A 10439-nucleotide genomic window follows, 5' to 3' on the forward strand; every position below is an offset into this window, starting at 1 on the left:
TAATTGCAGCACCGCCCTGAATTCACGGGGATTGGTTGAATTTGCGTTGAAGTTGCAAATCGCAACATCGCAAAATCCTGGAGGGTCTGACAAAAAGGTAGAAATATTCAGAGAGTTTGTTCCAGTAACCTAATCAATATAAAATTAGATCATACTGACTGTACAGCCGCTGCCAGCACCTTTGATCTAAAGGTGGGGCTATTAAATATTAGATCTCTTACATCTAAAGCGCTAATGGTTAATGAACTCATTACTGATCAGGAGTTTAATGTACTGTGTTTAACTGAAACATGGATTAAGCCAAATGAATATATAGCATTAAATGAAGCGAGTCCTCCTGGATACAGTTATATACACCAGCCTCGTCTAACTGGCAGAGGAGGAGGCGTCGCGGTTATTTATAACGATTATCTAGGTGTAACACATAAACCTGGTTATAAATTTAATACATCTGAAGTTCTTCATACTCATATAATGTATGTAGCCTCGAAAAATAAGTCTTCCCAGTTAATTCCATTACTTATAATTTACAGGCCCCCAGGGCCATTGTAGTAATCCACGATGTGGGTGGAGCACAGAAGCACGGCAGGCGAGAGTTCATGTTCACACAGACACTTTATTTTGCGATCTATCATCAGCTTTTCAGCTTCTCTCACTCACACAGTCACACACACGTGTCCTGGCCGGGGGCGGAATTCTTCTCTCCTCTCCCCCTCCCTTTATACTCCATCCCTGCAACAAACACACACACACACACACACACACACACACACACACACACACACACACACACACACAAATTGACACCAGGTGTAATGACTTAGCCACTTACCTTCCCCGACCCCGCCCTCCATTCACAGACTGCTGCTTGGCCACACCCCCGCTGTCACAGCCATATTCTGAGTTTCTTTCTGAATTTGCAGATTTTATCTCAGATCTGGTTATTTCCTGAGACAAAGCTTTAGCTGTCGGAGATTTTAATATTCACTTCGATAACCCAGAAGGCCCTTTCAAAACAGCGTTTGTGTCCATTTTAGATTCAGTAAGGATTAATCAGAATGTCATAGGACCGACCCATAATGGTGGTCACACCCTCGATCTAATACTAACATTTGAGTTAAACGTAGAAAATATAGTCACACTTCCACAGTCTGAAGTTATCTCAGATCATTATCTCATCTCATTCAAAATATGTCTGAGTAATAATATATGCACCTCACCACGCTACTGTATTAAACTTACTTTCACGTCAACTACTGCACAGAGCTTTATAAATGATCTCCCAGAGTTATCGACTTTGATTGGGTCACTGTCAGCCCCTGCAGAACTTCATCAGGCAACTGAATGCTTAGAGTCAACATTCCGCCATACTTTAGATAATGTAGCTCCTCTAAAAAGGAAAATGGTCAGAGACAAAAAATTAGCACCCTGGTATAATGATGACACTCGCACATTAAAACAGACCACTCGAAAATTGGAACGAAAATGGCGTCAAACAAAATTGGTAGTGTTCAAATTAGCTTGGAAGGAGTGCTTCCTGAAGTATAGAAAAGCTCTTAGTGCTGCGAGATCAACATATTTCTCCTCCCTAATAGAAGATAACAAAAATAATCCTAGATTCCTATTTAATACTGTAGCAAAATTAACCAGGAATAAGTCCACTATAGACACATGCACACCTGCAGTATGGAGTAGCAACGATTTCATGAATTTTTTTAATGATAAAATTGAGAATATCCGACAAAAAATTCAAACTACTAATTTAAGGTCAGACAATGTAAGTGACCTTGTAGTTAACTATATAACTGTATCAGATCAGCAATTAGAATGTTTTACTTCCCTAAAAGAAATTGAATTACTTTCATTAATCTCGACATCAAAAGCCTCAACTTGTGTAATTTTAATTTATTAGCTTTTTGCCATAGCAAGATCTATATATGTAATAATAATAATAATAATAATACATCTGTTTTGTATAGCGCTTTTCATGGTACTCAAAGACGCTTTACAGGAGGTTCAAAAATACACACACACACACACACACACACACACACACACACACACACACACACACACAAACAACAGATAAATAGGAAGGTGATCTGCAGGAAGGTGATGTGTCAAGTGTCATATGCAGTCTTAAACAGGTGGGTTTTGAGATGACGCTCGAAGGAAAGTAGTGTATCGGATTTACGGATGGCCAGGGGGAGGGAGTTCCAGAGGGTGGGGGCAGCGATGGCAAAGGCTCTGTCTCTGAGAGTCTGGTACTTGGACGTGGTGATGGGAGTGAGGAGGTTGGCATCTGCAGAGCGTAGTCGGCGGGTGGGGGAGTGGCGATGGAGGGGATCAGTCAGGTACGAGGGTGCAAGGTTATTGAGGGCCTTGTAGGTGATGAGGAGGATCTTGAAGTGTATGCGTTGTTTTATGGGAAGCCAGTGAAGTTGACGGAGGACAGGGGTGCTGTGTTCTCTGGAGGGAGAGCGGGTGAGCAGCTGGGCAGCAGAGTTTTGAACATATTGTAGTTTTTGAAGAACAGTGGAGGGGAGACCATACAGGATACTATTGCAATAGTCGAGTCTGGAGGTGATAAAGGCATGAATTAATGTCTCTGCAGCTGGGGTGGAAAGAATGGGTCGCAGGCGTGCAATGTTTCATAGGTGGAAGAAGGATGTTTTGGTTACATGGTTAATGTGTAATTTGAAAGAGAGTGCAGGGTCCATGTAGATTCCAAGGTTTCTGATGAGGGGGGAGGGAATGACAGAGTGGCCATCGATACAGAGTGAGAAATTCTGACAGGTGGGAAGGATGGATTTTGGGCCAAAGATGACGATCTCAGTTTTATTGCTGTTTAGTTTGAGGAAGTTGTGGTTCATCCAGGTTTTAATGTCAGTAAGGCAGCAAGTGAGGGTGGAAAGGATGGCAGGGGAGATGGTTTTGGTGGTGATGTAAAGCTGGGTATCATCGGCATAACAGTGGAATTGGAGTCCATGGCGGCGGATGATGTGTCCAAGTGGAAGCATATACAGAATGAAGAGAATGGGGCCCAGGACTGAACCTTGAGGGACTCCGTGTACGGCAGGGGTTGTGTGGGATTTATGATGATTGATGGTGATATAGTGGAGTCTTTCACTATATAATGTACATACATTATGGCTTGGAAACCACTACAGCTTGCGCCAATTACAGTGGCCCCATTGTACAATCTGCATGTCTTTGAACTGTGGGGGAAACCAGAGCACCTAGAGGAAACCCACGCAGACACAGGGAGAACATGCAAATTCCACACAGAAAGGCCCCTGTCAGCCTCAAGGTTTGAAACCGGAACCTTCTTGCTGTGAGGCGACAGTGATAACCACTACACCACTGTGCCATCCAAACATACTATGTACTAGATCCCTTACCTACACGTCTTTTCAAACAGGTAATCCCTGAAGTAATTGAACCGCTTCGAAAAATAATAAATTCTTCTCTTACGATTGGCTATGTACCCAAATCCTTTAAACTAGCAGTTATCAAACCCCTGATTAAAAAACCTGACCTTGATCCCTGCCAGCTGTCCAATTATCGGCCAATATCAAACCTCCCCTTTATCTCCAAGATCCTTGAAAAAGCTGTGGCACAGCAGTTATGCTCATATTTACAGAGGAATAACATCCATGAAATGTATCAGTCAGGATTTAGACCTCATCATAGCACAGAGACAGCTCTGGTTAAAGTAGTAAACGACCTACTGTTGGCATCTGATCAGGGCTGTGTCTCGTTGCAAGTGTTGCTTGACCTTAGTGCAGCATTTGATACCATTGATCATTCCATTCTTCTGGATAGACTAGAAAATGTTGTGGGAGTTAAGGGAATGGCCCTCTCCTGGCTCAGGTCTTATTTAACTGATCGCTATCAGTATGTTAATACCTCATCTCATTATCTCTAGCCACTTTATCCTGTTCTACAGGGTCGCAGGCAAGCTGGAGCCTATCCCAGCTGACTACAGGTGAAAGGCGGGGTACACCCTGGATAAGTCGCCAGATCATCACAGGGCTGACACATAGACACAGACAACCATTCACACTCACATTCACACCTACGCTCAATTTAGAGTCACCAGTTAACCTAACCTGCATGTCTTTGGACTGTGGGGGAAACCGGAGCACCCGGAGGAAACCCACATGGACAACATGCAAACTCCACACAGAAAGGCCCTCGCCGGCCACGGGGCTCGAACCCGGACCTTCTTGCTGTGAGGCAACAGTGGTAACCACTACACCACCATGCCGCCCCAGTATGTTAATATAAATGGTGATATTTCTAGACATGCTGAGGTAAAGTTTGGTGTTCCACAAGGTTCTGTCTTGGGTCCACTGCTTTTTTCTTTATATATGTTACCTCTGGGTGATATTATTCATAAACATTGTATTAGTTTCCACTGTTATGCTGATGACACACAGTTGTATGTTTCTGCAAAACCTGATGAGAGACACCAGCTTAATAGAATTGAGGAATGTGTTAAGGACATTAGACACTGGATGCTTATTAATTTCCTTCTGCTTAACTCTGACAAAACTGAAGTACTTGTACTTGGACCACATGCAGCTAGAAGTAAGTTTTCTGATTCCACAGTAACTCTGGATGGCCTTTCTGTTTCTTCACATGCAGCACTAAAAGACCTCAGTGATTATTGACCCCAGTCTTTCATTCGAAACTCACATTGATAACATTACCTGGATAGCTTTCTTTCATCTCAGAAATATTGCTAAGATAAGAAATTTAATGTCACTACGTGACACGGAAAAAACTAGTTCATGCTTTCGTTCCCTCCAGGTTGGATTATTGTAATGCCTTACTGTCTGGATGTTCCAATAAGTGCATAAACAAGCTCCAGTTAGTTCAAAATGCAGCAGCAAGAGTCCTTACTAGAACTAGAAAATATGACCCCATCACCCCTGTCTTATCCACACTGCATTGGCTCCCAATCAAATTTCATATTGATTATCAAGTACTACTATTGACATTTTAAAGCACTGAATGGTCTCGCACCACAGTACCTGAGTGAACTTCTGCTCCTCTATGACCCACTGCGCCTACTTAGATCAAAAGGTGCATGCTATCTGCTGGTACCTCGTATAGTGAAGGCTACATTGGGGGCAGGCCTTTTCTTACAAAGCCCCACAGTTATAGAACAGCCTTCCAAGTAGTGTTCAGGAATCAGACACAGTCTCAGCGTTTAAGTCTCAGCTGAAAACATATCTGTTTAGTCAAGCCTTGTGTTAATGGTGTTTATGAGGTAAAGGTGTAGATCTGGAGGATCCTCAGACAGAGTGTTTTGGTAAACTGGGATGTATGGATGCTGTCAGTCTCCACTCGCTTGCTCACTCGAGTTTGTTGACGGTGTAGTGGCTGCTGCTTTATGTCCCGGGGCTCCCTCATGCCTGTGTTACCTTCTGGCTCTCCCCTTTTAGTTATGCTGTCATAGTTAGTTTTGCTGGAGTCCCTGCTTGCACTCAGTGCAATATGTATACTGCTCCTACTTATTCAGGTGACATTGGGCATACCTAACAACCTGCGTTTTCTCTCTCTTCCCTCCAAATCTGTCCCTCTGAGTTACATGTCGGTCCTGGGATCGAGATGCTGAACCTCTTCTGCTCCTCGGACCTGCCTGATCTATCCTGGTGCCCTGTGTCTGATTGGAGTCTCATCACATCGCTCCTGTGGAGGACGGCCTCATGAGGACAGTCGAAATCACACTTGGAAGACGCTCTGGACTCTTACAGTAATGCTTTTATGGCTGAGGACTACAGATGACTTGCTAACTTTAGGACTGCAGTTGTCATGAACAGTTTTGCACTCAATTTCCATCAATGAAGAGTTTATAACATCAACGAAACTGACTTCATGTTAAAACTGTTAATATTATAGTCAGGCTGTCTGTTGTTGCCCAAATGAGGATGGGTTCCCTTTTGAGTCTGGTTCCTCTCGAGGTTTCTTCCTCATGTCGTCTGAGGGAGTTTTTCCTTGCCACCGTCACCACAGGCTTGCTCATTGGGGATAGATTAGGGATAAAATTAGCTCATGTTTTAAGTCGTTCAAATTCTGTAAAGCTGCTTTGCTACAATGTTTATTGTTAAAAGCGCTATACAAATAAACTTGATATGCTAACTGTTCCAGTACCGATAGTTTGATGGCATTCATTATGAGTTGGTCTGATTTGTTGCTGCCATTGAGAAGATAATGTCAGTGGCACCGAGGGGGAAACAATGTGAAATGTCTTTTAGGTCCAGAGCTTTGTTCAAATGTAGAAAACCACCACTATCAGGGATGAGAATTTTCCGCCGATCGGCGGATTTCCGAGTTTTTCAGACCAAAATGATCATTTTTGAGATCGATGTAAATCCGTTGAGAAATTTTCAGGGGGTGTATGGTTAACGATCTGTGGTCACCTTATAACGCAGACATCCCAAGTCTCCTGGAAGTTCCAGGAGTCTCCCACATATTGATAGTGGCTCCCTGATGCCCACAAATTGGAGAATATCTCCCGGAATCTAGAGCAAGCGAGCAAGAGCGTGCACGCAAAACATTAATGTCTGCATCGTGCATCTTAGAATGTGCGCATATGACGGAGCGCGAGAGAGAGACTGCATGTGTGCCTGTTCATGTAGCGAATGCTAGACAAAGAGCATCCTAATTGGCTTATTTTGCTGAGTAACCCAATCAGCTTTCAGTGTTGGCGGGCTTTTATCTCTTTTCTTGAGGACCGAAGTTTTCAGTTCAGTCAGTGCGGCCTACAGGATCGTCCTGGCAGAGAGAGAGCACGCGCCCCAAAAAACCAAAGTACAAAACCCACTTCACCTCCAATTACACAGAAGAATCTCCCTGTCTAATAAGGGTCAACAATAATGACAGTTTCGCGCAATGTACTGTTTGCAGCAGTGGTTTCAGCATTGCCCATGGTGGCTTAAATGATTGTAAAGGACATGTTGAGGTGAGGAGTGTCAGTTCATGTGCATTATATTTAGGTCAACAACAGGCTGGCATGAAAAGACTAAACTTATTGAAGATTTCCGTAAAGTAGCAATGTATGAATATACATCATATATATATATATCACATATATATCAAATATACGTCATATATAAGTGTATATTTTATAAATGGGGTTAGCTTATCTAACATAGCATGTTGGGGAGAATCATAGTATCATATCTATATTTCTGATGAAATTTTATAACTCTCCATGTATAACTCTCCTACTTATTGCTCATTTCATAGGGGGACGGGGGGAATTGCTGGCATGTGCCGCACGGGAGCGTCTGCCCAAATTTTTTCGGCCGAGATGAACTTATAGTTTTTGATTTAAAAAAAAATGTCCAATATGTAATGCCAATTGTACATGCCTGTTCTTTAATTCAAAATCACCATCTTGATCTTCAAATTAACCATATGGTATCTGTATTACATTACGCAACATCCTGTCCAGATAAAACCTCGTTAGTCCACACAACAGTTGAAAGGGAAGTGATGAGTGATGTTGAATGTTGCCTGCTTAATATGCAAGACCTCCTGCTACCATGATCACATCAGAAGAAAGCTTCAGAGAATTATATGATTGAACTTTTTTCTGGTTTGCACTTCATTTTCAAGGATTAGAGTATTCAAAGACATGAATAGCAAAAATGCAGAAATATAATACTGTAGAGCTCGTTTATATTAAAAGGTGCATTGATTTTTTGAAATCATCAAATGTGAATTGATTAAAAACAAGTCTCTTGGACCATATTAATCATTTTCACCTGGTAGCCCACCAAGAAGGGGAATTTATTTCCAAATAAATTGCAACTTTTTGCTGATAAAATTAATGGTTTTGGGGTAAAAAAAAAATCATTAGCTCCTGCCCCCTGGGCCCCGCTGTGTGCCTGCGGCCCCCAAACCCCCGTCTTTTTTCAGACTTTTTTAATACTTTTCATTCTCATCCCTGCACTATGTATTTACTAAGTGCTCAGCATTATCGTACACTACATGGATGCCGTGTTATATGCTGTAGCGCCATTCAAGGACAGATGTGGGAAAGAACACCTGCACACATTAATAACCAAACTGTGAACATTAACCACAGGTCATTGTTGTGTCTGCAGACCATATGAAACTGATCCAAACACTCCCTGAAATCTTCCCTATCGGGACAGCGTTTGTTTCTCTGAGTGGCATCTGTAGTGAAATATCTGCACATCTCTATAATCAATCTCTTGTGGATGAACTGATGAAGGATGACTGAGTAGCTTGCATGAATACATTATTAAAGCATGGATGTATTTAACACTGCAATCATGCCAAGTATGTGAATTGTTTGTTTTATCTGTAACTGCTTATCCCGTGTGGGGTCACGGGGGGCAAGCTGGAGCCTATCCCAGCTGACCATGGGCGAGAGGCAGGGTGCACCCTGGACAAGTCACCAGCTCATCACAGGGCTGACACACACAGAGACACAAGCAACCATTCACACAGCTACCAATTAACCTCACCTGCATATCTTTGGACTGTGGGAGGAAACCCACACAGACACGGGGAGAACATGCAAACTCCACACAGAAAGGCCTTTGTCAGCTGCTGGGTTCGAACCCAGAACCTTCTTGCTATGAGGCGACAGTGCTAGCCACTACACCACCGAGTATGTGAATGTGTACGTTTAATTATTGTGTTCATTACTTTACTTTCGAGGTAGACTCCAAGTGAAGATGAAGACAGCCTATCGGCAAACTGATGTGAACCACAGCAAGTGCATTAAAAAAAAGCAACCTTTCCCAAAGCATCCATCACGCCACATGTTTCTTTCTAACAAAACATACAGAGCTGGTGTGAATGTTTAGACTAAATTGAAAATTTTATGGGATTATATTGCTAGGAGTTAAAATTAAATTGGTTGTAGAAATCTGAGAGATCCCAGATATCATTTCAAACTGCCCCAGTAGGGTATATTTGTTTCAGGGCCAGCACCAACACTTGGACATGGACAATGTGTTTATTCTTGAAACCAAGCAAAGCAAACATGAATATTTCTGGAGAAAAAATATATATACATTGATATGAGCTATCAAAGACATGTGAGGCAAAATAGAGAAATTCAAGACACATTCATAAGTCATGAGTACACATTTATAATCTTCTTTATAATCTATAATCTTATTTACAGTTACATTGAAGATAATGCAGTGTATATATCTTGCATGTTGTTTTTTTTTTGTAAAATACCATGGAGGAAATAAAAAGGCTTTATTTTAATAAGCGAACTGTAAAAGTAGAATGCATGATAAATGAAAAATTAAAAAAAAACTTTTTCAAATTCCAAATGATAAGTTGTTAAATGACAAATTATTTTATGTACATCATTGTTACATACATGACTAGTGCAGGAAAATGGATTAGAGATGATTGCAAGTGGAAGAAAGGAACAGAGGTTTGTCTTGAAATCCTCCAAAAACAAAGGGTAAAAGAGTAATTAACAAAAGGCTTGATGAAACAAATTCAGCCTAGACGTAAACACTGAGAATGTTTGAGTTCTGAACACTACTTGGAAGGCTGTTCCATCACTGTGGGGCTTTGTCAGAGAAGTCTGTGCCCCTGCTATAGCCTTCACTATTTGAGGTACCAACAAATGTCCTGCACCTTTTGATCGAAGAAAATAAAGAAACTCCATGTCTGTGTATCTTTCGGTGATGAGTTTGAAATGTTAAATAAAACATTTCCTTACAAAAATGACGACATCTCTGAAAACATTTTTAAATGTGTTTATGTGGAGCGGCTGCTGTACAAGTCCGTGTGAATGAGCTGTTACAGTAGAAACAATAATATATTGGAATGAGCACATTTGCAGCTGCACGACTGTCAGGGCTGCTGTTATAGAAATTTATCCAACACCGCAATATCATAATAAACCAATAGACCAAATATGAACATTTCTGTAAAAAATGCAAATTATACATTTATGAGCTACCAAAGACACGTGAGGCAAAAGAGAGAAATTCAAGACAAATTCACGTCATTAATACATATTTATCATCTTACTTATAATCTTATTTACAATTACATTGGCATTAATGAAGTATATACTGTATCTTGCTTGTTGTTTTTTAAATACCATGGAGATGATCAAAGGCTTTATATTAATAAGCTAACTGTAAAAGTAGAAGCCATGATAAATCAAACAAAAAAGCTTTTTGACAAACTCTAAATGAAAATTTATTCACTGAAAAAATATTTTATGTACATTGTTACATGACTCGTGCAGGAAAAACTGAGCAGAGATAACTGCAAGTGGAATAAAGGAAGAGGTTCATTTTGAAATGGTCCAAAACAAAGAGCAAAAGAGTAATTCACAGGCCAGGCAAAAAGTCAAAAACCTTGCAATAAAAACAAAATATGGGGAACAATAATTACTGTAACAGTTAAAACCC

The sequence above is a fragment of the Neoarius graeffei genome, chromosome 18, assembly GCF_027579695.1.
Source record: "Neoarius graeffei isolate fNeoGra1 chromosome 18, fNeoGra1.pri, whole genome shotgun sequence".
NCBI lineage: Eukaryota > Metazoa > Chordata > Actinopteri > Siluriformes > Ariidae > Neoarius > Neoarius graeffei.